Here is a 5,061-nt window from a genome sequence, read left to right as displayed (position 1 = left end):
GTTTAGAGGGTTTTCCAGATATAATATCATATCACCTGCAAACAAGGATAATTTGACTTCTTCCTTTTCAATCTGGATGCCCTTTATTTCTTTCTCTTGTCAGATTGCTCCAGCTAGGACTTCCTGTAGATGTTGAATAACAGTAGTGAAAGTAGGCACCTTTGTTGTGTTCCAAATCTTGGAAGAAAGGTCTTCATTTTCCTCCATTCAGTATGATACTAGATATGGGTCGGGCATATATGGCTTTTATTTTCTTGAGGTATGTTCCTTCTATACCCAGTATATTGAAAGTTTTAACATGAAGGAATGTTGAATTTTATCAAACGCTTCTTGAATTTTATCAAATGCTTTATGTGTTTTTTGTCCTTCATTCTGTTGATATATGTATCACATTTATTAATTTACACATGTTGAAACATCCTTGCATCCCTGGCATAAATTCCACTTGGTCGTGATGTGTGATCTTTGTAATGTGTTGTTGAATTCGATTTGCTACTATTTTGTTGAGGATTTTTACATCAGTGTTTATCAGGGCTAATAGCCTGTGGTTTTCGTTTTGTCATGTGTCTTTGTCTGATTTTGGTATCAGGGATATACTGGCCTCACAGAATGAGTTTCAAAGTATTCCCTCCACCTTTATTTTCCTGAGTAGGATTGGAATTGTCTTTTCTTTGTATGTGTGGTAGAATTCAGCAGTGAAGCCATTGGGTCCAAGGATTTTCTCTAGTGGAAGACTTTTATTATGGCTTTGATTTCATTACTTGTTACTAGACTGTTCAGATTTTTGGATTTCTTCCTGATTCAATCTGGGTAAGTTGTATGTGTCCAGTCATTTGTCCATTTCTTCTAGATTTTCCAATTTATTGGCATATAGTTGCTCATAGTAGCCACTAGTAATCCCTTGAATGTCTGCAGTATCCATTGTAATGTATTCTTTTTCATCTCTGATTTCATTTAGATCTGCCCCCCCCCCCTTTTTTTTCTTAGTCTGGCTAAAGGTTCTGACAATTCTGTTTGTTTGCCTTTTCAAAGAACCAACTTTTTCTTTCATTGATATTTTCTATTATTTTCTTCATTTCATTTATTTCTGCCTTGATCTTTAGTATTTCTTTTCTTCTACAAATTTTGGGTTTGGGTTGCTCTTGCTTTTCTAGTTCTTTAACATACATTGTTAGATTGTTTATTTGAAATTTTTCTTCTTTTTTGATGTGGGCATTTATAGCTGTAAGCTTCCCTTTTTATGCAGTACTGTTTTGCTATTTCCCATAGGTTTTGATATATCGTGTTTTCAATATCATCTGTTTCAAGAAATCTTTTAATTTCTTTCTTAATTTTTTCATTGACCCACTGGTCATTCAGGAGCATATTGCTTAACTTCCATGTATTTGTATAATTGCCAAAATTTTTCCTGTTATTAGTTTTTAGTTTTATTGCATTGTGGTCAGAGGAGATGCTTGATATTATTTCAGTTGCTTGGAATGTTTTAAGAGCTGTTTGGTGGTCTAACATATGGTCTATCCTTGAGAATAATCGATGTGCTGAAAATAAATGTATTCTGAAGCCACTGGATAAAATATTCTGTAGATTTCTATTAGGTTCATTTGGTCTACAGTGCCAACTGAGTCCAATTTTCTTCTTGATTTTCTATCTAGAAGATCTGTCCAAGGCTGAAAGTGGGTGTTAAGGTCTCCAGCTATTATTGTATTTGGTTCTATCTCTTTCCTTAGCTCTAACAATATTTGTTTTATATGTCTGAGTGCTCCTTTGTTGGGTACATATATGATTGTTATATTCTCTTGCTATATTAACTCCTTTATCATTATATAGTGACCTTCTTTGTCTCTTATAGTTTTTGTCTTGAACTATATTTTGCTTAATATAAGTATAGCTACTCCTGCTCTTTTTGGTTTCCATTAGCATGAAATATTTTTTCTATCCCTTTATTTTCAGTCTATGTGTGTCTTTATACTGAAGTGTGTTTTTAGTAGGCAACAAATCAATGGGTCTTGTTTTTTAATTCATTCAGTCATGCTGTGTCTTCTGATTGAAGATTTTTGTGCATTTACATTCAATGGTATTATTGATAAGTAAGGACTTACTCCTGTTATTTTGTTATTTGTTTCCTGGTTGTTTTGTTGTCCTCTCTTCCTTGTTTGTTTCCTTCTTATCTTCCTTTTAGTTAAGGTGTTTTTCTGCTGTTACATAATTTAGTTTCTTCCTTTTTCTTTTTTGTGTATTCATTGTGTGTGATTTTTGTTTGTTTGTTTTGATATTACCATGAGGTTTAAAAATACTATCTTATAACCCATTTTTTAGGTTGATACAAATTTTACACTGTTTTCATAAACAGAGAAGCAAGCAAGCAAAAAGAAAACTAATAGAGACTCTATACCTTTTCTTCATCATATTTTTTAACTTTTTGTTTTTTTCTATTTCTACCTTATTGTACTATGTCTTGAAAAGTTGTTGTAGTTATTATTTTTGATTGGCTCATCATGTAGTCTTTCTACTTAAGAGTAGTTTACCCATAATTACAGTATGATAATATTCTGTGTTTTTCCATGTGCTTACCATTTCCAGTGAGTTTTGTATCTTCAGAAAATTTTTTATTACTCATTACATCCTTTTTTTTTCTGATCAAAGGACTCTCTTTAGCATTTCTTATAAGACAGGTCTGGTGTTGATGAAATCTCTCAGCTTTTGTTTGGGAAAGATTTTATTTCTCCTTCATGTTTGAAGGGTATTTTCACCATGTATACTGTTTAGGGTAAATTGTTTTTCCTTCAAGACCAAGTCCTCCCTGTTCTTCTATCTCCTGTTCTCCAGCAGAGGAAAGGGATATTTTTGGAGCCATAAGCTGTGCAACCTGGGGTTAGGGGAAAGGTGATGCCAACACCCGCTTGGCTACCCCAGGTGGTGATCAGTAAGTCATATGCCCCCAAGTCCACTGACTCTGGGACAAGTTTATTACTAGGATTTGCCTTAGGGCTGCAGTCCTTGGGGCCTACACTGCCTTTCAAGTTTATCTAAGGCCCAGACACTAGGTGGTGGTCAGGCTTGTGGGAATTCAAGTTTGGACTGCTAGGATTTGTGATTCATCTCCGGCTAGGGCTGATTTAAATGTTACCTCCATGGGTGGGCATCAGCTGAGTTTAGTCCAGTTTTGTTTTCTGCTATAACAGAGCAGCACTGAGTTTAATGCTTCAGAATTCCTGTTCTCTCCCTCTCCCCAGCACACAGAAATGCTCTCTGCACCATGCTGCTGCTGCTGGGGGGTAGGGAAGAGGTAGCCTCTGTGACTCAAGACTGCTTTTTCCTACTTCTTCAGCGCCTCTTTCAGCAATATGAAGTTAAAACCAGGTACTGTGAGTGCTTATTTGATTTTTTATTCTTATGAAGATGTTTTACTATGTAAATAGTTGTTAAATCAGTGTCTTTGCAGGGAAGAGAAACACTGGAGCCTACTATTCTATCATCTTGCCCCCTAGATTGGCATTTTCTATTCTAACCTACCTGTTAAATAAATTATTACATTATATTCTGGTTTATGTTATCATTAGAGAAAACTGCTATCAACTTAATTTTTTTCTATGGTAGGTAATCTCATTTTTGTCTCCAAATGTTTATTATTTTTATATTTTTCTTCATCTTTATTAGAATGTATTTAGGGAAGAACATTATTTTTCATATTTGGGATTTATTGGTCTTCTGGGATTTGAGGATTTATGTTTCTTAATAATTCTAGAAAATTCTCAGTCACTTTCCCCTGTTTCTCAGCTTTCAGAACTCCGATTATATAAATTTTGGGCTTTTTCTATATCCTATATGGCTCTTAACTCCCTTTTCATATTTACCTTCTGTTTATATCTATGTGCTGCATTTTGAGTAATTATCTCAGATCCATCTTTTAGTTCTCTTCTTTAACTGTGTCTAATCTACTATTAACCCATTCACTGAATATGTTAAGTCAATGACTATTTTCTGTTTCTAGAAGTTCTATATTTATTCTTAATTCTCTTTTAATAATATCATATTCTTTCCTCATGTTTTAGTTACTAATAACATTTATGTCATGGTCCCAATTCAATAGTTCCATCATGCAAAGGTTTTAGTGGCTTATCCTGTTGCTAACTCCAACTCGTGGTGGATTATTTCCACATGTTTTTGTTATTTGCATTTTAAACATGTTAGATGAATCCTTATTAATGGTATTCTATAAGTATTATAGGTGAAAGTTATATCATCCAAAAGGATTTTGTCTTTGATTCTGCTCAATGTCAAGAAGTTTTACCAGGTTGTGGCCACTTTTTTATGTTAACGTCAAGGCTTGGGGTTCTTCAACTATATGTGTAGTACAATTAAAATTTCATACCAGTAGACAGACAGATCTATGGTTACAAAGTCTTAGAGAAGAATGTTTTCCCACAATGCCAAGATAAGGGCACGATATCTCCCTGGGCTGGTGGGTAGGATTTTTTAAATCAACTTCTTCTCAGCTTTCTTTTATTCTTGTATACAGATGATTATCAGACTTCTACTTTACCAAACTATTCTCATTCAACTACAAAATCCAGTGGACACTGGATTATACCTGACTTTTTCTCCCTTTAAAAATCCTCTATTTCACTACCCTCATTTTTGTGATCCACAATATTTTGTCTTGGCTTTCCTCTTGCTTTGGTCCTCCACTAATGTATGAACTCCAAGTTATGTATTGATGGCCTCCATTCCCATTAATTTCAGAGTCATATACTCAACTGCCCACGCTTTATTTCCTCCTGGATGTCCCACCAAAACCTCAACCACAATACAGTCAAAACTAACTTAATTTCTCTCCCCTCCAACTCTTCTTCAACTTGGTTGATGACGTCATCATCCACTTAGTCTCACACACACACAAAAAATGACATGTATCCTATGTTCTGACCTGTCTCTCACACATTATAGCTAGTTTATCATAAAATCCTGTGCATTTGGCCTTCTATTCAAACTAGCACTACTTCTTAATAGATTATTGCAATAGGCTCTTAAACTAATCTATCTTCAGCCTCAATTCATGCA

The sequence above is a fragment of the Gorilla gorilla genome, chromosome 11, assembly GCF_029281585.2.
Source record: "Gorilla gorilla gorilla isolate KB3781 chromosome 11, NHGRI_mGorGor1-v2.1_pri, whole genome shotgun sequence".
NCBI classification, from domain to species: Eukaryota; Metazoa; Chordata; class Mammalia; order Primates; family Hominidae; genus Gorilla; species Gorilla gorilla.
This window is presented reverse-complemented; position numbering follows the sequence as displayed.